Source organism: Polyodon spathula, chromosome 4 (genome assembly GCF_017654505.1).
Source record: "Polyodon spathula isolate WHYD16114869_AA chromosome 4, ASM1765450v1, whole genome shotgun sequence".
NCBI classification, from domain to species: Eukaryota; Metazoa; Chordata; class Actinopteri; order Acipenseriformes; family Polyodontidae; genus Polyodon; species Polyodon spathula.
In genome coordinates, this window is record NC_054537.1 from 63,462,105 (window position 1) to 63,489,806 (window position 27,702).

Genomic DNA, 27,702 nt, shown 5'->3' on the forward strand with positions numbered 1-27,702 from the left:
TTGGATTTAATTAACATGCAATGGTATCTGTTAACTGCTAATGACTGACATCCTCTTTGGAAATGACTCAATGCTAGTAACCTACTCCAGAATTAACTAGCTAATTCAAGTCAACAAACATTTCGGCTAGTGCTTTCATGTATGTAACATATGAAAGTAGGTTGAACGGCATTAAAAAAGCATGATAAACTACTTCAGGACTTCTTTTTAATGTGCCCCCTGGTTTATATGAGAAATAGTTCTTTCAGACATCTCAAAGTAAACGGATGAATTGAATACCCTCCATTTAGCAATTACTGTAGTCAAAACACAGACTTGTTATTAAGGAGGACACTGTATATGCTGCAATACAAAACAAGTGCTGTTGTGAAGGATTTACACCTTGGTGGTATAATACAGAATATGATTAAAGTGATTAAATTATGTATTTAAAAAAGAGTAATAAGGATAATAATCTCTGTGATGAGATCAGGCAGTCACTAACACCTGGGTTATTATAGCTATGTTGATTCAGTGTGTTAAAAGTGGATGAGTACACTTTAATGATGACAGGACACAAGCTTTGAACCCTTGTAGAACATATGGATGAGTTCTGAGTCTAAAGAGCACAAAATACTACTACCTGCTTGTTGTTCACACATTTTCAATGCCATTTACTGAATACAAAACACAACTTGCTGCATTGTTCTTTTTTTTTTACTACCCATTACCTTTTTTATGATGATTGCAGTCATTTTCAGTTATTATTATTGCAATTACTGTTTGTGTGTGTTTTTAAATGTTTGTTAAAGTTTTTTTTTGTTTTCCTGAGCTGCTTGCCATAGATATAAGCAACCAGGGGCTCCAAAGTGTCGCACCCAGTAAAGGCGATCCACGTGGAGTGCAGAATGTGCCCTATAGCCTGGACGTCACCGGTTCGAGTCCAGGCTATTCCACTGCTGACCGTGGGAAGGAGCTCCCAGGGGGCGGCGTACAATTGGCTGAGCGCCGGGGGGGGCTTAGGTCGGCCAGGGTGTCCTTGGCTCACAGTGCAACAGCGACCCCTGTAGACTGGCAGGACACCTGCGGGCTTGCCTGTAAGCTGCCCAGAGCTGCGTTGCCCTTGACGCTGTAGTTCTGGGTTGCCTGCATGGGGGGCCTGCAGAGGGAAAAGAAGTCAGCTGACAGCATCTGCTTCGGAGGACAGCGTGTGTTCGTCTTCACCATTCCCGAGTCAGAGCCGTGGTGGTATTGGTGAGCTGAGCCTAAACACAATTGGACATTTAAAAAAAAAAAAAGAAAAAAAAGTAGGAAAAATAGAGAAACCTAGGCCAGATCGGGCAAAGCGTCTTTATAGAAGTAAGTGCTGATGCTATCTAGTGATCTTCCACTTTAGAAACAAGTAATTCAGTTTTGCTTGCAACACACTGCTGTGCACTAGATGGGGCTGGGTCTTACTAATATAAAGACACCTGGGCAGATCAAGCCTACATAACACATGTTTATGGTAGACAACTAGAACTGAGGATCAGCTGCTGAGCTTCTAGTCAGTGCCTTAAAACAGACTTATCAAAAATATAAATATACTGTATATTTAAGTAATTGCAATACGAACAACTATGAAGGACTACAAGTAACAAGCAGTATCATTAATGAGCTGACCTTTAAAACATGGGCCTTAGTGTTATCAACTTGTTAATATGTAAAACCATGTAGGAAATCACTAGTTTAAAGTACTATTTTGGAAAACTCTTATTATTATTCTTATTTTAAGTCACTGTAGTAAGCCGACAATAATATATATCATATATCTATTTTTGTAATTTATTTAAAAATGGGCCCCACATTTTAAGGAAGTAATTACATTTTTCTTTATCTCTCTGGTAGAGCCTTGTGACAGAGACAGAATGGTTCTTGATGATAAATCTCCCTCTTGACTTGTGAGGGTGCTGTGTAAAGGGTACAGAGTGACCTGGACTGGATGGCCAGACAATTAATTCCTAGGGTTAGAAGGAAGTCGGCCATCTAGAAAGGGGGCACAGCTACGGAACGCTAAATCATTGACCCGGAAGTGAAACGATGTGACAGCCGCGGATTGAAGGAGTGGTTGCACTCGTTAACCAAACAGTCATGAGTGACGATACAAAAGGGGATGTAGCGAAGTGGCCTGTTTCTTTCTATGGTTAAAAGTTGAACTGGAAGGAGAACCTGTGCTGTTATTGTGAGTGCTTTGTTTGTTTTTGTCGTGTCTAAAGAACCACTTTCTTTGTTGTTATTAGACAGCTAAATACAATCCTGAGCTGTCGCCAAAGGCCAGCACTACCCGGACATCACTTCAACATTGTGCACGATTAACTGTATTTGCACCACGAGCACTATCACACTCACTGTGGGCTTGTGTTTGTGTTTGAGTTATGTGTGGGTGTTTAAGATTAGGACTATTATTATTTCGGGACCAACCTGTGGATTAAACCAGAGCAATACACACTGCTGTCATCAGACCATTGGAATACAAATACAATATCATTGCACCTGGATTATCATTGTATGTCTGTTTATTGATCACCACTGCACTCCTGCACCTGCACACTGTTAACCACTTTGCCACAAGCCTCTACAGCTGTAATACATATTGCATTAGGCGTTTTCATTCTGCGAAAATTTGACATTCTCTCCTTTCCAGTATTTAAGGATTCACTTTGTTTTAGTATCAAAGAACAATAGCTAAAGACAATTTTAACATAATTTCTATTAAATGACAACCCAAAAGATGTTGCATCAATATGCAGAAGCTAGACATCAATGTTTGCCTTTGTAAATATCAGAAATGTATTTGTGAATTTGTTGCTATATTGCAATTAATTTAATAATTTAACACAGCCCCAAAATGCATGTATAATGTTCTCAGTTTGTAACTTACATTTTTCACACTCAGAGGATGTGGTAGGTATCAATTTATCCATCCGTTATCTGTAACCGCTTAATCCTATAGAGGGTCGCAGTGAGCCGGAGCCTAACCCGGCAGACACAGGGTGCAAGGCAGGACTACACCCTGGATGGGATGCCAGTCCATCGCAGGGCAACTAAGGGACAATTTAGAGAGGCCAATTCACCTAGTCAGCATATCTTTGGACTGTGGGGAGGAAACCAGAGTACCGGGAGAAAACTCACGCGAACACAGGGTGAACATGCAAACTCCACACAGACAATTTAGAAACACACTATTCATTATTTTATATTGAATTAGCGTTAGTCCTCCATTTTAGGTAATATTGTTATAATGTGTCCAAGCCCTTGCACATTAAGCATCACATATAATAATGTAACACCTACACTGAGTGTACAAAACATTAGGAACACCTGCTCTTTCCATCAAATAGACTGACAAGGTGAATCCAGGTGAAAGCTATGATCCCTTATTGATGTAACCTGTTAAATCCACTTCAATCAGTGTAGATGACACAATTGTGACATGGATTGTGTATGTGTGCCATTCAGAGGGTAAATGAGCAAGACAAAAGATTTAAGTGCCTTTGAACGGGGTATGGTAGAAGGTACCAGGCGCGCCGGTTTGAGTGTTTCAAGAACTGCAACACTGCTGGGTTTTTCACGCTCAACAGTTTCCCGTGTGTATCAAGGATGGTCCACCACCCAAAGGACATCCAACCAATGGCAGGCCAGTGGTCGAAAATGGCTGATGAAAGAGGCCAAAGGAGGCTGACATGAATTCTGCAGAGCAACAGACGGGCTACAGTTAGTCAACATGGGCTAGCATCCCTGTGGAACACTTTCGACACCTTGTAGAGTCCATGCCCTGACGAATTGAGGCTGTTCTGAGGGCAAAAGGGGGTGCAACTCAATAGTAGTAAGGTGTTTCTAATGTTTTGTACACTCAGTGTAGATCTTGCTGCCAGCTTTCTATATATTTAGAACATTCTAGATTTCAATTTTCAGCATTTTAATTGTATTTTACACTACAGTTTGTTGTACTTTGAAAATACTTCCTGGGACAATATTACAGTTGAATCCATCTCACAGAAAGTGGTAAGATGCCATTTGGTGTACAGTGGTATACTTGAAAAAAAATGATATGTGTATATTAAGAATGATCAAGTCCCAATATCCTATATTGAAATAATGCCCCTCTAAAGTCATGCAAAACAGGTATCAGATGGTAATATGAAAATATCTAATATTACAGTGTATGCAGGAAAAAGGGGTCCATTTAGCACAAGAAAAGGGAACTTAATGTATGTGCCATTAACAAAGGTGAAGTACCCAAGCAGAAAGCACACATAAAAGCTAGCTGAATTGGAAGACCATAAAAAGACACACTTCACACACACTTCAGCCCTGTATGAACAGTACCACAGTAGCTATATCTACTGAAGTGTAATTAATGGGAGAGCAAACATCCCATTATAAAGGGTGCACTTAGCGCTGAACTTATTAGGCACAATAGCACCCAAGAGATTACGTGTTGCTCCTCGTGTTGCTGCTCGTGGTGCTGATGCGCTTGTGTCTGTCCATTCAGTGGACTCAGATTCAACACATTTTGAAAGCCCTATTCAAGGGGTGGCTGGTCCAGAAGACTCAACAGCACTATAGTTTGCTATTCGGTGTGCCAGCATTCCAGGGGGGGAACCTGCCAAGGAACAAACCACGGGGACAAATCTCAGCCGATCAATCATTGCATTGGCACTTTCCAAGCCAATTTCCAATTAAAATGAGCCTTGAGACACATTATTAACCCCAGGGATCTTCCCAGGATCTTAGTTATTCCACCAGTAGGTTTCCGCTAAGCTTAGAATCTTTTCAACCTTTTTCAAGCAATGCTATCTCGTACAATATGTTTCCATACCAGCGTTTTAATTTAATCGATGAGATGTTCCATCTAGTCTTGTATCTTGTAAAGTTCTTTGTGATGGTGGTCTACTATGAAAGGCACTATATAATAATAAAGTCAGGCATTATATGCATAATTGTTAATAATAGTGATCTATTTCTTTGAAGTGGGAAATGTCTTTAAGCAAAGGTGAACAAATTGATAATTTAGTTGTGCGATGCAGATAGTCATGTCTGGCTACCAGATTTAATAGAGAACATCCTAATCAGCATAACATATGATATTGCTTATACATATAAGCACACTTGTACTTTGTAGTAAATAATTACATCTGTATAAACAACAGGAGTTTACAGCCTTTATTATTCAGTTTACAACTTTAAGATAATAAATCTGTACTTACCCCCTGTAGTTAACAAACAGTCATATTCACTGATTTCGTATCAGAACAGCTTCACAGCATTTTCTAGGAAACTGGAGAAACCATAGAAATTCATCAGATCTTTTGCAACCAACATAATGAGACATTTTAGCTTCACTCTCATAGTTGTATAATGTCACCAAAATGCTTTATATTACCAGTCTTCAGTATCCTGTTAGATAATCAATGATATTGTCTTTCATAGACACCATTAACTTTGACTCAACAGATTGTCACAGTGGTCAGTTTTATTTACTAGGTATTCCTTCTGTGTTGTTATTACCTCACAGACAAATCTCAGACTCAGATGCAGAGACCCCAAATGTTCAAACTACGATTAATCTATGTTCCAAAATCAATCTGTTGGAAAATACATACAGTATTAATTTAATCTCAGTTTAAATAAAGTTATTGAAAGTAATCAGCATCCAGTTGTTTGATTTCTACAAGTTGTCATTCAAACTGAAGACTAATTGCTGCCAGTACTGTTGTCGTGGTTACAGCGAACACTGTTGTTGATTTGTTTTAACCTGTATTTTCTATACTACATTTAAATAGACTGATTGAACACATGGGGCAGCGAGGAAGCAGACTTTAGCCTATGTTGAAAGACAACATTTAGTGGGCGGTTCAGGCCTTTAACGGCACAAGGTGGGCTTTGTCAGATCTTAAAATTTATGAGGGTTTGTGGCAAAGTAGGTAAGTGTGTGCAGGTGAAGGCAATGCAGCAGGGCAGAAGAAACAGACAGACAACAATATTCAGGTGCAATTTTGTTTAATGATTTTGTTTTCCAAAGCCTGATGGCAAAACAAACAGTAAACAGTAATGATGAAAAATAATACAGCGGTGTGTATTACTTTACTTATAATCCTGGGGCTGGACCCGCAACCAAAAGTCCCATTCTTTATACACCCACACATAACACCATGTGATATGATATGCTGAAATAAATATGCTGAAAGTAATCAGTCTGCATCCAGCTGTTTAATTTCTACAAATTGTCATTCAAACTGGAGACTGGTTTCTATTCCTGTACTGGTTACTGTATTTCCACAGACGACAAACAGTATTCCCGGTTTTATTTTAAAACTGTCTTTGCTAGAATAGATAGGTAGATCGAACATTGAGGAAGCAGACTTGTTCTACATTGACAGACAACATTCAGAGGGCATGTACTAGAACAGAGATTTTATTTGATCAAAAATGTAAGATACATAAATGAATACTGTACTTCTGTATATTCCGGTGGATTGATTTGGAACACAGATTAAACATAATTCAAAGGATAACATACAAGGTCCTTTTCCAGAGATTAGGGACCTCATACTGGCCAATCAGGTTGAAGGAAATCTCCTTATAATAACAATAGAACCCAAAGTGGTAAATCCCTTCTTATTATGTTAAATTCCGAGCCAAAGGAGGGCTATATCAGACAGTAAAACCCTCTTCTTCGGGTTCTGTTGCTTAAGTAGATTTAGAACTTGAACTGTCACTGATGTTCCAACCAACCTAATGCAATTCTGTTCATAACAAATTTTCATATGAAAGTATTGTTTCCTAGCAGCAACATTTTTTTTCCAAGCTAACATATTGCTGAATTATTTGGGATCCTTTAATACCTGACTTGACAAGTTTTGGGATCAATCAGCTACCAGGAATCGGACAAACATTGATGGGCTAAATGTCTGAAATTTCAAACGGCACGAACCAGACCTAGTCCGTTTGAAATGGACCCAGTGTGAATGCAACCATGGATTCTAAGGTATAGTCTAGAAAAATATAATACAAGTAAACATTATTTAGATGGCCAGCACATTCATCTGACTGCAATGTGGTAACCAAGACTTCAAATGCATTTTTCTAACCAACAAATTTAGCATTACCAACCACTAGTTCTCCTTTTGGGACGTTACTGGTGATGCGATATTGTTGCTAGTGTTAATAAGAACATTTATTTTAACATTTGGTCACACCTTAAAATTACATTTTTCTTTGTTTGTGGGATATGTCTTATTAACACTACATTGGTGATGCTTGGTGTTCTTTGTTACAAGTAAATGATTTGAGACCTACTTTTGGATCAATCCTATTTTTGATTTAATGTCTACCTCGCCTACAAATAATATAACAAATATAAAATATTTTTCTCACATTAATAAAGAAACATAAGTAAAACAGAATTATTTCAAATCTCCCATGGCATATAAAGATTCCAGCTTGACTCAAGTCAGGACTATGACTCAAGATGAAAAGTACAACAAAAATTACAAAAATAAAGCACACAATATCAGAAACATATAGGGAAAGCATAAGTGTGTCTACTTTTCTGGCTGTACGTTTTGACAGTTTGGAAGATAGGAAATTAAGCACTATTCATGAAATGAAGGCACATTTAAAAGTAAGGTTTTACAGATATAAACACATCTAGGATACAGATAACACCTTGGGTGTGAAAGATGACAAGCTTGTCACTTGCTAACCAGAGGATCCCAATCTCTGTGCAGTAGCAGGATGTGGGAAATGATTTGCATCAGTTTGGCAGTTTTTTCCAGGGTGCTATTCTTGGCAGGCCCTGTTTTACATACATTATATAAAGCATTCCTATTTCACTGTTCCTAATACTGTATACCTGTGTGAAACGGGTTAGGGCAAATTGCTCTTGTTGTTAACACAGACAATTACAAAGTAATGTATGCACTTTTTTCACCTTTGACTTTTTGCAATGTTTTATTTGCTCAGACACTGTTTTATGATATTTCAGTACACATTTCTTAGTCTGGGATTGGCTATGGCAGTGCTACTCATTTTATAGTGTCTGCATTTTGTTAAACCAGTTTTTACCTAATGTTGGTCTGACTCGACCATTAAGAAATACTGGTTAACTATATGTTAAGCATATCCAGTAATTTACATTTGGTAGATACATTTTAATATTAATATTAATAACTCATATTGGTGGAACATAACCCTATAACCAAATCAGTATGATTGCCAACATCATATATAGTAAGGGAAAGGAAAACAAGACTGAAGCTACTCACTTTAAATGAAAACTGTGTTGTACTAGGGCGTAAAGCTGCATTCTGTACCAGGGCATTAACATTTGCTTACCGCTACAGCCAAAGGTTCACTTATGTTATGTCATTATCTGTAGTTCTTTTACAAAGGATGCTTGAGTGTTGAATGAGATACCAAACCTGTTATTTTACATACTTTAAGAGACAAAAGTACAGTAGAGACTTTCACACACTGTTAGAGGTGTTACTTTTCCTAGTCCACTTTTTATCATTTAAATGCTTGCATTTAGATCTGCAACCATTTAGATTAATTGAATAGACCCCTGTATCCTTTTGAAAGACTGATTATAATATTCTAGTAAACTGCAGGCACTTCTTTGTTGAAGATGTTACCACCAACCTTTAGAATCCTGCAGAAAAGAGCTGTGGAGGTGGGACATCTGGTGGTGAAGGAGTGTAATTACTCATTATGGTTTTAAACAAACACCAAGGTAAGGCACCCACAGAGAACCCTTTCTTGAGTCCAAAAGGACACTAGCAAAGTGTTTATCTAGTGAAATATTATTTCATACTCAACAGTGAGGAGACCTTGGTAAGACAATGTATCAACAGAAGAACATATTTTGTAATGAGAATGTAATTAATTCACCTGTCAGAAGAGATTTTGAGACTGTAATATCCTGTGTATTGCAGTCCTAATTGTGTTTGCAAAAGAGGATGCTGAATAAAGAACAGCAATCAAAGGAATATAATTAAAGTTTTCTCTAAACTTGATGAATAATAAACTTATTTCTTGAAAAAGAAATGAAATTCATAAAGCCTTTTTCCCAGAAGAAAAGGAAGAAGAAGAAGAAGAAGAAGAAGAAGAAGAAGAAGAAGAAGAAGAAGAAGAAGAAGAAGAAGAAGATCATGCTGGTGAATCATTTTAAATGAATAAGAAATTGTGTATAGAACGACTAACGTTTTATTACTATAACCCTGGTTCCCTGAAAGAGAATGCCAACCATTACCAAATGGGAAAAGCCCTCTTTGACCGCCAATCACTGAGCACAAATTAAAGATCTGCTGTATCAGGTCCCTGCTGTGTGGGGGAAGTCCCTTTCACCTCCTTCCTCTCTTTCAGGGAACCAGGGTTATGGTAATAACCCAATGTTCCCTTTCAATGGAATGACAACCATTACCGAATGTGAAGCTGTACCAAAGCTGTCGTGGCTCCAGATTACCAACAGTACAGCCTCATGCCTAAGGGCATGCCGCTTGCAACACCCTACGGCCCAGAGAGGGTCTCGCTCTGTTTGCAACATCAAGGCGGTAAAAACGCGCAAATGTCTGACTACCTGTCCATGTAGCAGCACTGCATAACTCAGCTAAGGAGGAGCCATGAAGGAAAGCCCATAAAGTTGCCTGGCCCCTGGTAGAATGGGTCGTAATGTCCCCTGGTAATGGGGAGTCTGTCTGTTCGTACGCCAAGCATATCGATCTGCCACCCAGTGCGCTAGACATTGCTTCGATAGGGCCTGACCTCTAGAGCGGGACCCATAGCAGACAAACAGCTGGTTGGACTGTATCCAGGACGCCGTCATATCCAGATAACAGCACAGAGCCTGAACTGGGCATAGTGTGTGCTGTCTATGGTCCTCCTCTGACTCGTGCGGTGGAGGTCTGAAAGTTTCCAAAACCACTGGTTGGTTAATATGGAATGAGGATACCACCTTTGGCAAAAAGGATGGATTTGATCTTAATGTTACCCACGAGTCATTTCTTGTGAAAGCCATGCATGTGTCATCAATGGACAGCGCATGAAGCTCACTTACTCGTCTGGCAGACGTAATGGCTATTAAAAACGTCACCTTCAATGTAACAGGGCGCAGTTCTGCTGATGCCATGGGCTCGAATGGGGGACTGTGACAGAAAGATAATGAGTTCTGGTGATAAATCTCCCTCTTAACCTGTGAGGGCGCTAAAGAATGGGAGGAGAAATATCTTGAAGGGCTGGCCTGACAGTTTGTTTCAGGGACCGGGAAGTCGGTCAACCTGGAAAGAAGCGAGACTCTGTTGTAAGACTGTATTGACCTGAAAGGTAAACGAGGGGCAGCTGCAAGTAATAAGGCAGCTGCAACCGTTTACCTAGATGTCATGCGGGATTAAATATAGGGGCCAGGGTAACGCTGATCTTTTCCTTCGTTTGGGTAAACGTTTGGAGAGAAAAGGATCGAGAGAGGAGCTCTTGTTGTTAAAGAGAATTACATGTTGTGTTTTGTTGTTTGTCTGTGTAATTGTCTGTGTTTTTCACCACCAGACAGTTAAAGAACACCTCCGGAGCTGTCGCCAAGGGTCAGCACTGTCCGGCGCACCACTGCACACCACACTACCTGTGTTTGCACTGACCACCATCACGACTGCACTCACCGAGGACTGGTGATCGTGTGTCTGTTTTGTTCGGGACTGTGCCCTGTTTTTGTTATCCCCGTGCTTTACACATTGTTGTGTATTGCCGGGGATTTATTTATTTTACAGTCACCAGACCTGGAATATAAATAAAACACTTTTTCACTGGATTACCATTGTCTGCCTGTCACTCTTGCACCGCATCACCACTAGACCTGTTCCCATCACCAGCCACTTTGCCACAGGGACCCGCAGTACCAGTTCTAGATCCCACTTGGGGACCATACTTTTCATGGGAGGATGAAGCCTCCGAGTCCCTTTTAGAAATTGCACTGCCAGGAAATGTGCCCAGGGGATACCGAGTCAATTTTGTCATGGCACACTGATATTGCTGCCAGGTATACCTTCAAAGTGGACGCTGCATCAAACAGGCCAAACAGGTGTTGCAAGAAGGTTAATATCGTGTCAATAGGGCAGGTCACAGGATCGTGACCTTCGGCAAGGCACCAGTCTTGGAAAACTTTCATTTATATGAGTACTAGTGCTCGGCGCCCTAGCAGACTGTAGTGTTTCTACTACCGCATCTGGCAAACCTCGTCTGAATAGATGGCTACGTTCAACGGCCAGACCCAGAGTTGGAGCTGGGCTGGGTTTGGGTGCCATAATAACCCTTCCGCTTGGCTCAGGAGAGCCTTGTGCAGCGGGAGCTGCCACGGCTGACCCGACAACATGTCGGAGAGTAGAGCAAACCAGAGGCGTCTCGGCCATCTGGGTGCAACCAGCAACACCTGTGCTCTCTCCACCCTGATCCTCTCTAGTGTCAGGGGTAATAATGGTAATGGGGGGAACAAATACAAAAGCTCCTGTGGCCAGGGGTGAGCTAGCGCGTCTACTTCCGGGGGCCCCCGTCTCTCTCCATGGAGAACCATACGGGGCAATCAGTGGACTCGGCTGTGGCAAAGAGGTCGACTCGTGCAGGTCGAAACCTCTCCTAAATCTGTTTCACCACTTCAGGATGCAGTCTCCATTCTGAGCTGTCTGGAACTCTTCTGGACAGGAGGTCTGCTGCCTTGTTGTCCACACTGGGGAGGTGAACCGCCTTGATAGAACACAAGTTTCTTTGCATCCAGGACAGGAGTCTGTGCGCTGCGTGGTGAAGGCCAGGTGAACATAAGCCACCTTGGTGGTTTATGTAGGCTACTACTGTAGTATTGTCCGTTCAGACCAGCACATGTTTATGCACTAACTACTGGCGAAAATGAGATTGAGGTTCACTGCTTGCAGCGCTTGGGCATTTATGTGCACTCGCTGCCAGTGTCCCTTCCACTGCCCTCTTATTCCTCTCCCATTCCAGACTTCTCCCCAGCCCAGGATGGAGGCGTATGTAGTGACCACTTCCCTTCTGTGAGGGGATCCAAGGGGAGATCCAAGGTGCAGATTGCCAGGATGAAGCCACCACTCCAGTGTCTTCCGGCATTGTGCACCTGGAGCGTATTTACCCAGGCTTTTAAGCAGGCACATTCTTAGCAGCTCTAGTGGAAGGATTCTTGTGGCGGCTGCCATCAGCCCCAACAACCTTTGATATACTTTGACCTGTAGGAGAGCGTTCTCTCTGAATAGGGAGAGGTGGCAGGGGCAGTCTGCCCTGTGATTTTAGTAGGGTCTCTAGCATGGTCTGCTGAGCCCTTACAGTCTCCGCTAGCTCCGCAAAGCGCCGCTTGGCCGAGCTTGGGCGCCTCAGAGGCAACTCCAACGGGGATCGTCTGCGCCTGCATGGGGAAGGGGAGCGGTGCCTGTGCAGTGACTGCCTGTCCCCTGGTGAGCGTCCCCTCAAGCGGTACTGCCTCGCTGGTGACCATCTCACCTCCCCTGAGAGGTACCTGCGCCTCTGTACCGGTGACCCTGGTGTGCGGGATAGCCCTCTGGTCATTGTAGCAGGGGGGTCCTAGAGGACATCTGCGGACCTCATTCTCCCTTGGCTCGGGGAGAGAGAATCTGCTGGGGATAGCTCACCTACCAGTGCTTTGGCCGCATGGTCTGGCCCTAAGCATCAGACACAGGACCGGTGCTTGTCCTGCCTGGGCAGCTTTGCTACGCACTGGTCGCGCTGGTGGAAAACAGAGGAGGACCCAGTCGACTGCACTGCTGAGTCAATCTGCGCCGAGGTTGGAGCCAATAGTAGTGTGATCGGTCAGTGTCGGGCTGTAGACGGCTCCGAAGATAGTCACCAGTGCCGAATGAACTCAGGTGAAGGAATATCTAAAATCAAATAAAACACAATATTTGAGTAATTGCAATAAGAACCACTTAGAATAATTGGAAAAACCAATGACCTACATAAACCAATGACATGTACTTTGGAAGTTAATTATTCTTTATATAGAATTCAAACCAAATAGGAGTTTACTGAGCCCACTTTCATGTGGCTTATTATCTTTTTCCACTGATATCTTCTTCAGACAGTAACTTGACTCACTCAAGCCGTAAATCTTGGGGTGAGGCTGCGTGCAGCTCAAAAAGCGTCTGCGCCACAGCTCGAGGAGACTGCACCGCCATGCTTTACAGATGGGTGCTGTTCCTACATCGAGGAGAGCGTCCGCTCTGCAGGATAACTATTACGGAACCCTGCAGCTGCAAGACGGTGTCTGTGAAGGACTGTCATAAAGACCATGAGTTGCTGGGACGCCAGGACTTCGGGAGCAACAGCAGTAGTGTAGTTTAGGGGATGTTGAGCCCAATCAGTATAGAGAGGGTTTCATAGTACAGTAGGTTCCTGGAGCGGGACGTCTCTTTTAGTGAAACTAGCGCTCACCTTCTGTGGCAAACTTTTATTTTTAGCTTTGTTTTGTTTTCTTTATTAAATCTGACTCTAGGGCTACCATTGCTGGTACCCTAGTGACAGCACTTGTGTTGCGCTGTGCAGCGTGTCAACACCCAGTGCTGTGTGTCTGATTCATTATTATTCATTATGTTCTCGTAATGCAGTGCAGCTCATCTATTGTTTCCATCCATATATATATATATATATATATATATATATATATATATATATAATATATATATATATATATATATATATATATAATTGCAAACGTGCAAAAGTTTGAATATTTGCAAATTTCAAGATTTTTTGGTAAATGTCAACATTTATACTATGTCAGAAATGAACATGAAAATGTTTTACTTCGTACATTTACTAGCAAATCTCAAGAATAACCAAGTGTCTTTACCAATAAGCTTCCGGTAAATTATATGATTAACCGGTAAATGTCTGAAAAGCAATATATTTACATGATGGTAACAGTTACCAGTTAAACGATTTACCAGACTTTACCGTAATATATATCAGAACAGCCTCAATTTGTCGGGGCATGGACTCTACAAGGTGTTGAAAGCATTCCACAGGGATGCTGGCCCATGTTGACTCCAATGCTTCCCACAGTTGTGTCAAGTTGGCTAGTAGTGGATCTCTACTCTGAATAGCTCTTTCCATCTCATCCCACAGATGCTCAATTGGATTGAGATCTGGTGACTGGGAAGGCCACTGCAGTAAGCTGAATTCACTGTCATGTTCATGGAACCATTCCTGGACAATCCTAACCTTGTGTCATGGGGCATTATCCTGCTGAAAAAATCCATTAGCAGATGGATACATTGCTGCCATGAGGGATGCACTTGATTGGCAATGGTGTTTAGATATCCTGTGGCATTCATACATTGCTCCACTTTTATCAAGGGGCCCAATGTGTGCCATGAAAACACACCGCATATCATCACACCACCACCACCAGCCTGCAATGTTGACACGTGGCATGATGGATGCATGTATGCAATTCGCCAGTTTCCAGTGTTTTTGTTCCTTAGCCCACTGCAACCGCAGTTTCTTGTGTTTTGCTGAAAGAAGTGGAACTCTGTTAGGTCGTCAGCTGCCATACCCCATTCGTGTCAAGGTACGATGAGTTGTGCATTCTTTTATGGGTCTTTTGGCACCAATGTTGTACTGGACTGTCAGTTCAATAACTGTAGCCCACCTGTTGATCTGCACAATTCGTGTCAGCCTCCTTTGGCCTCTTTCATCAATGAGCCATTTTTGACGACTGGCCTGGCATTGGCTGGATGTCCTTTGGGTGGTGGATCATCCTTGATACACACAGGAAACTGCTGAGCGTGAAAAACCCAGCAGCATTGCAGTTCTTGACACACTCAGTGTCTCCATTATGTCAAGGCTTAAAAATCCTTCTTTAACCTGTTTCCCCTTCATCTACACTGATTGTAGTGGATTTAACAGGTTACATCAATAAGGGATCATAGCTTTCACCTGGATTCACTCCGTCAGTCTATTTCATAGAAAGAGCAGGTGTTCCTAATGTTTTGTACACTCAGTGTGTATATATATATGTGTGTGTGTGTGTATATATATATATATATATATATATATATATATATAATATATATATATATATATATATATCTATATATGATATAACACATATATATGTGTGTGTGTTAATATGAGGCAAATGAGATCCACGTGGGTGTTTTTGAGAATACCAGAATCTTCTTGTTCAACTACTTTAACTTGACTCCTTGCAACAGATTTCTGTGACTGTCCTTTGGAGATCTTCGGGAAGTTTGCAGTTCACGAGATACAGCCAAAGCTACTATACAAGTAACTATATAATACTGTATCTCGTTGTGGGAAGGAGCTTTTTAAATGGACAAAATCTGATTCAATATGGCAATATTATTTATTAATGTAAAGCTATTGAAAACTAGACTTTTATGGCATTGGCTACTGATGATGACTCTAATTTTAAATTGGCTAAGTTTATGACCATTAACGTCTGTTTAATTGGCCAAGCTGTTTATTATTTTGATAATGCTGTGTGTTAAATACTTCCCTTCCACCTGAAAGTATCCTGTTGTCAAACTGCCATTTAAAGCTAAAAAAATTTACGTATGCATTTTAATCAAAACACTGAAAACAAACAACTGCAATGGTAATCACGTTCCCAGCTTCAGCTTAGGCCATTGTAATGTGCACCTCAGTCAACAGCTTGTAACTCATAACCTCCGAATTCACACAAATCTGCATAATACTGTCTCTGAGGGAGCAAAACAGTAATGAAAACACCAGCATTCTGCAAATTGCAAAGCTCAATATTAGGCCTTAAACACCAAGGGCAATAATATTTCTTATCATTTCCTCATATTCATGATTTCAATTATTCTAATTGAAGGATTACGTTGAGGAAGAATAAAAGGACAAGAAAAAAAAATGTGATTACAGTATTTGAAAGAGACTAAAAGAATAAAAGTGTCTTTATTTGAATGAAGTCTCTGGAATAAGCTGTGTAAAAGTACCTGTCACAGTAGATCCTGCTTCTTACGCTGAAAATTCCCTTCAGCACTGAAGCAATTTAGGCCTCCTGAATCCTTTGAGGGCTGTCTCCGGCGCTTACTGAGAATGTGATACTCTTCCTTTTGCTTGTCTTAAAATGTCACTGTAACCTGATCATACACAGTGTAGTTGCCATCTAGAATTATAACAGAGGATAATCCATACATTCAGATTGGAACAACTCAATCTGCAAGGCAAAAATGAACCTCAGAAGGTGGTGAATGGTTTCTTGTTCAACACTCATCCATCCTGTTTGTAAAAGAATAATCAGATGAGAAAGAACAGGGCACCATGCTTTATTAAAGCTATATTAGCTTGACAGAATGTAATATCATGCCAACCCTTGGTCTGTATTTTTCTCTATGAGCAACTTGCTGGCAAATTGCCCACTCCATGGCAAATGTATGAAGTGCCCAAAATGGAAAGATTGATTATTTTTCATTAGAAGAAAAACTTCCAAAATTCTATATAATAATTAACTTCCAAAGTACATGTCATTGGTTTATGTGATGTTTCCAATTATTCTAAGTGGTTTTTATTGCAATTACTCAAATATTGTGTTTCGTTTGATTTTAGATACTCCTTCACCTGAGGTCAGAAGGAGCTCTTTGTAGCTGTTGTAGTTGCCAGATTCTCTTTTTCATCACAGATATGTGTAACAGGAGCTGGATCAGAAAAGTGTCTGTTTAAGGTTAAGAGCCTGCGCCACCTGGTGAATCAAGTTTCCTTTTGTATTGCTGTCAATACGCAGTACCTATATACAATACCTGTTCACTAAATGGTGCTGGCATCTACAACTAAAAAACACTCAGAATGATTGGAAACCATAGAAAGAAAATAAGTGTGAAGCTATTTACACTCCAAATAAAAGCAATTCTGAAAACCTGTAACAGGTGTGTAGGTTGTGGAATATTATGTATTAAGCATGTTCAGTAGACATGGTGACCTCAATAAAAATAAATTCCAAATTCCCAAGGATCACTATTCTATGTAAATTCAAAAAGCACATCACTATAACCTACATGTCTGGAAAATTGACATACAGACAGAAAAACACGCTACCTCCATGTACACCATATTCTGGTATTTTTCAACCTCTGCTAAAGAATGTCTTAGACCGCAATATTCGGGGGCTGTGTTCCAAAGGCTTAGCTGATGAAACTCATAGTTGATAATACCTCCAGGGACAAACTGACACCAACTGCATTCTTTAAGAGAGGCCACTGGCAAACTCTTCAAAGGTGATTTTATTGTTTCGGCACAGCAGGCTACTTTTGCAATATAGCCCAGAGCCAGTCTACCATATTTTAGGGGCATATTTCAACTGGCAAAATACAATTGCCTTTTGACCTACTGAACTTTGGAACACAGGACTTCTGTTATGCTGAGGTCAGTAGAAAGAAAAGATATTATAAAAAGAGCAAAGTGAAGCCTTTATTTTATTGAAGTGCTTGTAATTGGCAAATGTATATCTACTGACAGTTTGGTTCTAGGGAGGGCACAACAGTAATTGTCATTACAGGAGAGTATCTGTTCCCTATTTCATGACAATATTGGACTCAGTCTACTTGTCGCCTCCCTGGAGCATCAGCACACACAACGCTGGCGATGCTGGCTCCAGGGATCAACTAAAGTGTGGCCTCCCTAGTGCCTCAGCATGGCAACCAGCTGGAATGGGCTGAGTGGGGCACTTCTCAGGGGTTATCAGAGGAACACTCACAACACCTCAGAAAGGCTCAGCAGTAATATAACAGTAACTTCATCCATCACCTCACTTTTGAGGTACCCAATTGGCCTCTTTCATCCTCAACAAGAGCCAATTGCTACTTCTCTGCCTTCTTGGATAGAGCCTTCACTATAGGCTGTATTTCCTGTCCAGTGAATCAGAGATCTAGGACACAACCCTGACACACCTCATCCTCTCTTCCTGCTTTTGCACTTCAGTAACTACCAACTTCCTCCTTTCTGCTGGAGCTGCTTTGTGTCTCTCAGGGGAGCCGAACAGAGACCAAGGCCCGCTCCTCCCTGTTGTACTCGTCCCATGATATTACTGATACGAAGGGCAGCCTTTGCATCTTCCATTGCATCTTTTGCTGCTCAACTTCTCCCAATTCTCAATACAGGTTCTACCTGCCTCACACACTCATCACGTGATTCCATCAGTGTCACTTCCAGTCGAACCTTAGTGCACTTGAATTCCTCAGTTAGAGCTGAGGCTGGCAGCTGCAGTTTCACCTTACCAGTGCTACCCTGCTCTGGCACTGTGGAACTCTCAGCCATTTCTTAATGTATGAACTAACCAAGGCTTCCGGTCTCTCTACTGTTGACAGGGAAACACAATAAGTGGCCAAAGAAGACCAAACTGAAAGCATTTCAAGCTTCCCGTTAGAGCACTGTTGATCCTCTTCATCCATTGCACTGCTTGCCTTTAAATCCCCATCATACCAATTCTCAAGACTCTTTATGGGCTTTTCTGACACTGTTAGAATGGACTTGCCATCAATATACAACATATTATTCACCACTTTGCCTTTGATGATGGAGATGTTTATCGACTAAAAAAAGGTCAGGCTGGATGTGTCTAATATAAAACACAGTACAATAACATTTATTTATTTATTTATTTATTTTTACAAACTGTTGCATAGTCACTATATATACCTAGAGCAACCAGCGTGACCCTTTCCAGTGACTATATTCCACTAGCAGGTAGTCAAAAGCATGCTGAATAGTGTGTGTGTGTGTGTTTGTGTGTATGCGCGAGTGCATGCGTGCGTGCGTGTGTGTGCATGTGTTTGTGTGTGCGTGTGCATGCGTGTGTGAGTGCGAGCATTTGTGTGTGTGTGTGTGTGTGTGAGTGTGTGTGTGATTGCGTGTGCGTTTGTGTGCGTGTGTGAGAACAGTGCTGTCACAAGGACTTTGGCGCTTTAGTTGTCATGTGGTACTTTATCCAGCAGGTGGGGGTAACAATTGTAAGACCCTCAACAACATATACTACCAGTCAATGCGTGTCTGTGTAGATGGTGCTGGCACTTACTGATATAAAGACAGTTTGGCTGATGTAGTCTTCGTAACATATGTACTGCATGAATATGCACGAAGAGAAGAGCAGCTCCTAGTTACCTAATAGTCAAAGCACCTAAACAAAGATTTTAAAATGTTCATTTTTTTAAGACAATAAGAACCATTTAGAAATATTGCAAACATCATTAAAAGTGGGGAGACTGTGAATTAACCTATTCAAACGTAATATGAATGATCAGAAGCATGACATTTGAAGCATCAAAAAGGGAATTTGATTAATACTATGAAGAGCTATAGTACCTCAACATAGCCACTAGAGAGCATCAGAGAGCTAGTAAAAAAAAAAAAAACTAATCAGATCAAATGCTAACAAAAAATAATTTAAAACAAAAAAGCATGCATCATATTTGTAGGCTATTATTATTATTATTATTTATTATTATTATTATTATTATTATTATTATTATTATTCACATTTCAAGGACTGGTATAAAAATTATTTGACATAACAAGGACTTTTCACACTACAGTATTTAATTAAAATGTATGATATGTAAACGTGCCAGTTCCTCATCTGTGGAGGAATGCTGCACAAATAACAGAGAGAATTTTTTTTTTTCTTTCAGCTACATTTTAACTGTCGGTAACAATGACGTTTCTCTGTACTTGTTGATTATGCTTCGGATACCACACCTTGAAAATCAATTAAATACATTGTTGATGCTCATAATGCATCAGAATATATATATATATATATATATATATATATATATATATATATATATATATATATATATATATATATATATATTCAGATGCATATTTTATATATATTCTGATGCATTATGAGCATCAACAATGTATTTAATTGATTTTCAAGGTGTGGTATCCGAAGCATAATCAACAAGTACAGAGAAACGTTATCTGTAATTGACAAACCCAGGACTGGAAGACTCAAAAAGCTGTCTAACAAGGATGAGCAATACTTGAAGATAATATCCTTAAGGAATAGAAAGAAGACAAGCATGACAATAGAACTGGCATAAGGCACTGGTCGTTGTCCATCCATCAGTGGTCCAAAGCACCTTTGACCATTGTTCTATAGTCCAATTTCTGTGTTCTTGTGCATATTTTAGCCTGTTTGTTTTGTTCCCCTTTCTTAACAGAGGTATTCTTACTGCAACGCATCCTTCAAGTCCTGATTTCAAGAGTGACCTTCATACTGTTTTGATACTGTATTATTTCACTCAATGTCTTTCCTTCTTTATGCAAGTCAAGGTTGTTATAATAGTAGAAAACACTAGTGAAGGCTTTGAGTAAATTGTTGATTCTCATAATGCATCAGAGTGCATCTAAGACTTCTCAGTTTCTCAGCATGTTCAACATACCTTTATCAAGGGAACGTGTGCTTGAAAACAAACAGTGGAGGTAAATACAGGCTTTTGAAGCTATGGTAACTGTCACTTATTTCTATATAAAATGTATTAATGTTTTGTGATGTCATTTACTGCATCGTTATTGATGGAACCATATACTATTCCTTTCTATTTAAACCTTCAGGCATCATGGTCTGAGTCTATGTATCCATTTATTTTATTTTATTCTTTTATATTGCACATTATCTAATTTTATTTTATTTGTCATTGGAAAAAAAAAAGATGTCTGTTGAAACATGTATCTGTTATATGTCTCTTAAATTTATATTTGAATGTTTAAGACTGACATCTTTGATCTAAGTTCTCACCAAATGAAAATTAGGAAAAAAAAAAAAATGAGTTGTAGTGGATTGCCTATTCTTTAAAGTTTATGCAGATTCAAATATATTTTAGTTTATTTAATTTTTATGAAGTTTACAACCATTCAGAGTGGTTTTTATTGTAATTACAGTACTCAGATACTATGTGTGCTTTATCTTTTCTTTACCTGAGTTCAAGAGCGGCTCTTCAGTTCTAATTGCCTGCCATAGACATATACGACAGAGCAGTGTCTTTAATTAGTAAGACTCAACACCATCTAGTGCACAGCTGTGTATTGCCAGGTAGATCAAAAGGTAACTTAATCCAAAGCAACAGATCACTAGATGACGCTTGCTCTTACACAAGAACAAGAAATGCTTGCAAACCTTATACAAGTATATTGGACCAGTTACAGATACAGATAGCAACTTAATATATTGTTGTAAATGGTTCTTTGTAAGATGTCTTTCCCCATTAGCCTTGGGCAGTTTTTTTAGTGTCTGAAAGATGTCTGGTAGGTCTGCCTTAAAAAAAAAAAAATATATATATATATATATATATATATATATATATATATATATATATATATATATATATATACACACACACACACACACACACACACACACACACACACACACACACACATTTATAAATATTAAGTATACTGTCAAAAAAAAAAACCATGACAGCCCTTTTTCATTTTTTAAATTGCTCCCAATACCAATATTACAAAAAAGAAAAATAGCAGCCACTTCTTCAGTACTATAATCTTACAAAAAACAGTCTGCAGCTGTGCCTCTGCATGTGTAGACTGCCAACAGAAAATAGGTCAAGCAAAACAGATGGAACTTTAAAAATACAAAGTGGGCTACTTCATATGACACTGTAAGGAATGACAAGGTATGTTATATTAACTTAATTGCACACTTGAACCCAAGAACAGGTGCTTTTATTTTATATATAAAACTTAATTATTGTGCATTTTAAACCTGCGTAGGAACACACATTATTCCTTGTGAACAAATCATTTATTGTTTTTGTGAGTTGTTGCTGTTGTTGGTAATTTCCCTTTTATCCAGCAAGTATATAACCTGGCCACGAGTCAGACCATTTTCTTGCCAAATATCTTGGTATTACTAAATAGAAAATAGCTTTTCAAAGCAAAATGTTTCATGACCTGTCTTAGCTGTTGGGTGGCACCTCCAGAATATAGAAATGTTCTAGTAAAGACAGGCAGATGGAAAATGTATTTATTGCCCTATTAACCCCTATCAAAGCCCCTGTTCCTGGTAGGAGTGGACAGATAACAAATGTCAGAGCACTACAAACCAGCACAGGTTTACGTCTTTTCCATTGTACAACCGAGCTGTACCGGACCCGTCCTGGAGCTGCGCTGACCCAGACAAGCACAACTTAGTAGGAGCCTGGTTGTTTTTCCACTGCAGTCTGAACCATACAACTGGCAACACACCCAATGAACTTGTCGAGTTGCACATATTACTAAATACAACTGAAATACAACGACGGCCTAACTGTGCAAAGAGGAAAGGAATGCTTCCTTCAGAGAGCAGTAAATTGGATCTGACAAGCAAGATTCTTGACCTGAGAAGTAATGACAAAAATCATTACCCCGCTCCCAAGCCAGATTCAGATGTGTTGTCAGACCAGAGTTTCATGGTTTGGTTCTCACTATGCTTGACAAACAGCCTGTGGAAAACCGCCTGGGGCCCTCACAACCGCTTGGATGTGCCAGTGGAAAAACAAGTTTTCTTCAGCCAGAGTTTGCTGTATCAGTTGTTGATATGCTGGTCTAGGAAAGTCTATCTGAGCTGGCTAAGATTCGACTGAATTCAAAGACTCTTACTATTTGAGCCACCTGTTTACATCTCTGAAGCACTCAAAGCCGGCTCTGAATCTGTATGCATGCACATAGCCCTCGAACGTGCCTCTGCATGAGCTAAATCATGAAAAGATGCATTTGCAGCAGAGCTAAAACCAAACTTAAGCTGTCGTAAAGCCATCCTCTGAAGCAGGCCACTTTTGTGATACCTGGAACTAGGACTGCTGTGTTTATACTACAAAAAAGCTGTTCTAAGAGCTAAGCCAACACAAAGCCGGCTTAAAAGTCCCTACTGTAAACTGGGACAGAAAAGTTCCTTTGAGTACCAATGTACTCCGTTGGAATACCATTGTACATGCATCCATAACTACTATATTAGCAGACCACAGCAATACCAGCAAGCAAGTCAATGAATTAGCAACACGTTTTACACAGTGTGCAGCTTGACGTGCACTGGTATTGTATAATGATGTTACTGCAATAGATTACCATTGTTTATTAGTTAGAGCAACTTGGTATTGGCTTGAAATATTAGTGTTATCTTAATTATTTTTCCAGTTGATTAGATTTCATTTGAATCATGTTCTGTTTCAGTCATTATATCCTGATGACTTTTTAAAACTCAGAAGTTTAAAGCAGCCCCAGAATCACGTCTAACTTCAAAGTTCATCTGGAACATTAACCTGACCTTGTGCAACACTGTAGTGGATTTCAAAAATACACAAAACAAAATGTGGTACTTCTGACATCCATCAGGGGCAGAGAGTTGCGGGGGGGGGGGGGTTAGACAGGATTCGGACAACTACGTATTTTACATTGAGGTGTTACAGGGTGATATGTTACATATGTGGGTCGTCACGTCACTGAGAATGATGAGGCAGACATAGAGCATTGGGTGTTGACACGCTGCACAGGCTCGCCCATCTAATTAACACAAGTGCTGACACTAGGGTACCAGCAATGGTAGCCTCAGTGTCACATTTAATAAACAAAACAAATACAAAAATACAAGTTTGCCACACAAATAGAGAGTGCTAGTCTCATTAAATGAAACGTCCCACTCCAGAAACTTACTAGACTTTGAAAACCTCTCTATACATCAACCTCCCCTATACTAACCTACTTCTGGTCTCCCAGAGTCTTGGCATCCTCATGGAGACTCCTCCCTCTTCACATGGCCTCGGCGGAGCAATGCCTTCCCGAGCACTGTCTTGGAGTGGAGGGTTTCATGCAGTTCTCTCCATGGAGCAGACGCTCTCCTCCTCGATGTAAACAAGCGCTAGCTTTCGCTCAGCGCCCGTCTGTGTAGCAAAAGCTGTGCAGCAATCTTGAACTGTGGCATAGATGCTTATTGAGCTCTGCCCAGCATCCCTGGGTACCCCCAGTTCAGCGCCGGGCGAGCCTAACTGCTCAACTGGTTGCCCAGCAACACGTCGCAGCTGCACACACTTGCGCAGGAACCAGCAACAGGGCTCTCCCTGCCATATGAGGCTACAGAGTTTGAGAAGTTCATTAGTTAATTTAATCAGAGGGAGTGGGTCAAATTATCTTGTAGAGTCAGAATCCCAGTTGCTGCTGATGGAGATGAGCGGGAATTATTCCAGGATGCTTTCAACTCAATCACAGTAGCAGAGTGAGAGATAAGCTCCAGAATGTTTTGTTTTTAAGACAAGTGAAAGACTGATGCCCTTTTGATAGGCAGTCACAAATCTTCAGTTACTTTGGTAGGTGCTGGTTAATTCAGATTATCATGTATTACATAAAATATGCCACGGATAACCAAGTCATGGGTGGAGGGTGTTTCTCATTGTTTCCAATCCGTGTACAGGCATCCCTTAACTGTTACCTTAGTCATTTATATTTCCCTAGTACCTGATTTCTAACCAGTTAATATCCTGATTTGTGTGTTTTATTATTGATTCTGGTATGGTCAGTATTTGCCATGCTTGATAACTAAAAAACAAATCCTTTTCAATAACTGGGGCTGCTTCTGAAAAGACTCAAAGTAGATTTTTCAGGAAAGCTTATTAGCGTTGCACTGTATACTGCAGACTGTAAGTGAAGCTTTATGAACTGAATCCTGTGCAACACTAATATGCTTCCCCCCGACAGGTCAGAAAATGAGTTCAGAGTTGGATATTTTTTGTGCTGCAATAGTTAGTAAGCAACAATAATGAGCTGTGCAGAAACAGCAATAGAGCACGATATAGAACACAGGTAAATTGGGAAACAGAAAATGCTATGAAGTATCCCTTTACTGCTTTAATGACCGTTCAGTTTTTGTGAATACCATGATTGTTGGCATAGTCAGTGTGAAGTCACATAACCACTGGGCTTACACCAGCCTTTCATCCACACACTGAGCCTGTCTTAATGCAGTGGGAAAAAAACAATTACCTTGTGGACGAAGGTAAATCCATGCAAGTGTTTATAATAAGATTATGGTTATTGAATCATTAAGCTTCTAAGTACTTTACAGGGTTATGAGAAAAAATCAAGGCTTAACAAGCAAACATTACTGAAACTGTTCCTAACAAACACCTGTCCTGCACGACTCCCTGTGTATTAACTGTGGGGGGGTTGAGTTAGGGTACCAATATTGTTTCAACTGATTTAACCCTTTCACCTGCTCACTAGCATGCTTTCTTAAAACGATTTACTGGCCAACTAACAAACAGCTAAATGATGAAAGGCTTACTTTATTTTAAAAGAGTTCCCTCCATTCTTTAATTATCTCCTATTTTTTGAAAGGAGAATAAAAATCATGTAAATGTTACAACATGAAAAACAGAACATCTTGAGAGAGCTTAAGAGAACTTCAAGTACATGATTTAGTTATTTGATTCAGGCTTTGTAAAATGAACAAGTGTTTTACCTCTTCCAGCAAATAGGAGTTCCTTAAAGACTGGAGTAGATGCTATGAAAATATGGCCCTACAAGTCTTATGGTTTGACTTTATTTCTTAACAGACCCTAATAAAATATCCATGCCCGGGAAAATGTTCTAATAAAAGCAGCATCAGTATAAGGTAATTCCTTCGGTTCCAAGGAATCAGAATATAAAGCTAGGCTAATGGTCCTGCGCCAGTGAATCCAAAGATGTGAAAATGTGTTTGTCTTGCAAATCCGCTTCCTATTGTATTATGATACATACTGCTCGTACAGGAACCAGAAATTAGGTTACACATTTATGACAGAGTTGACGTTGAGGTAGCAAGTGCTACATTTGAAATAACCCCATGTAAACATTCTCCCAACCTGGGGAGTACTGTTTGGTCAGTTGTCGGGGCTGTTTAGAAGATAACACTGTTCTATGTCCTGTGGCCTACCCTGAAATCATTTAAAGGCCAGTATGTGAACTACTGATGTCAGGAACCACTTGTCCGATTGTGATGAAACTTGCTAAGGATGCTCTTCAGACCAAGTGATTGAGAGTATCAGAATCTGGCTATATTAGCATTGGGTCTTCCAGTGCCTTTTTATACTTGCTTGTGACCTTTTACATAAAACAACTGCAGTTCTGGCATTTTGACTCTTCTGAAATGTGTCAAAATGACTTTTTTAATCATATGAGACGTGGTGCCTTCAATGGTTTGTTGTTAGATACGGTTGTGATGTTGGAGGGTTTTAGATGCTGTTGCTAAGTGAACCCATTTCAAAAGAAAGAAAGTGTACAATAAAGAAAAACTAAATACCTTTCAAGGATTATTTAACTCGAGCAAAAGCCTCTTTGTCTGCCAAGGAGTAAACTATTTAGCTTTTTTATGATGACCCCAGGCCTGTTAATTTAGCATGTGAAACACTGAACTAATCTCCAGGATTAACTTAATATTTCTTTTTGTTTTCTTTCATGTTTATTAATGAGCTGTGTCAATCAGCCTCCAGTCACCCCTGCTGAAATTCACAGCTAATGCTGGCATCAGATCTGGTAATCTGCACACATTTATTGGTTTCTGACTGGTCTGTAAGCTGGTCTTTAAAGTAAGTAGAGGTTTGTTCAGGTTGCAACAAGATTCATTTTCAACAGTTTAGGAGTGTAGGCAATACTACATTGACTGTGGAATTGTAAATATTCTTTCAGTTTATTGAACTAACATGACCAGCTGCGAAAGACTAGAACAGCAAACATCTTTGACCGGTTAACCAGTGAAGGCCACTTTATTCACTTAAAAAAGGATATGGTCCACTTTGGTGTAATGTCCAAGTACGTTTTGTAATAAATGTTCCTCCCACCTCTATAAAAAGTTACTGTGGCCAGCCATGGTAATAGCATAGTACATGTTTAGTAATTTATACTGAAAGCTGGGCAAATAACATATGGTAAACTGTAATAAATGCATAATAAGGGTATGGGAAATGCATTGGAAACTGTTATTAATTTCCTTTGATAAATATTTACATGTGTATATTATAATAATGTTCTGCATTGTAGTGTACCTGCTCTAACAAGTGGAGTAAGCAGTACCTGTGGGAAATATCTTTTGAATGGGAGACTTTTGGCAGTACTTTTCTGCATTTATAATTCACAGATGCCCATAACCCCTAACTTTGTTAGTATATATATACTATAGTATATATATCACATGGATATATTTATATAGAATATCTATATTATATATATATTATATAGACCATGGGGGCAAGAATATAATATATATATATATATTAAATTCTTTCTTCCAGTCAGAATGTTCTTGTGGCCCCTTATTTATTTATTTTTTTATACCTCCAAGCTACAGCTGCTGGTGGTTTTAATTTAACTGTGATTACATTTGCATTATAATTTTTTTTTTTTTTTCAACTAGAAAGTTTTGGTTTGTAATTGTTAAATTACACAAGTGCAAATTGTGTGATTTCAAAATGACTGATAATAATAATAATAATTAAAAAAAATAAAGCCGAAGACTTACCGTTTAATGCAGTCAGTCAGTCAGACAGTACTGTATGGTTTCGTCTCTTTGTCACAGACTATGCCTCCTCTTCGTGAATGTTCACGCCCATTGCTCTTCCCCAAACCTGATTGGCTTTGCAGCCACGAAGGCGCCTT

At 39.9% G+C, this 27,702-nt stretch overlaps 1 long non-coding RNA gene across 1 annotated transcript; it reads right to left on the reverse strand.

The window, feature by feature from the left end:
* Positions 1-3,813: 3,813 nt before the first annotated feature.
* LOC121314724 lies at positions 3,814-27,639 on the reverse strand. The gene is made up of 3 exons (XR_005950142.1): positions 27,566-27,639; positions 5,229-5,299; positions 3,814-4,624 (listed from the first exon to the last, which is right to left on the reverse strand). It is a non-coding gene; the product is annotated as an uncharacterized LOC121314724 (long non-coding RNA).
* Between the last annotated feature and the right edge of the window lie 63 nt (positions 27,640-27,702).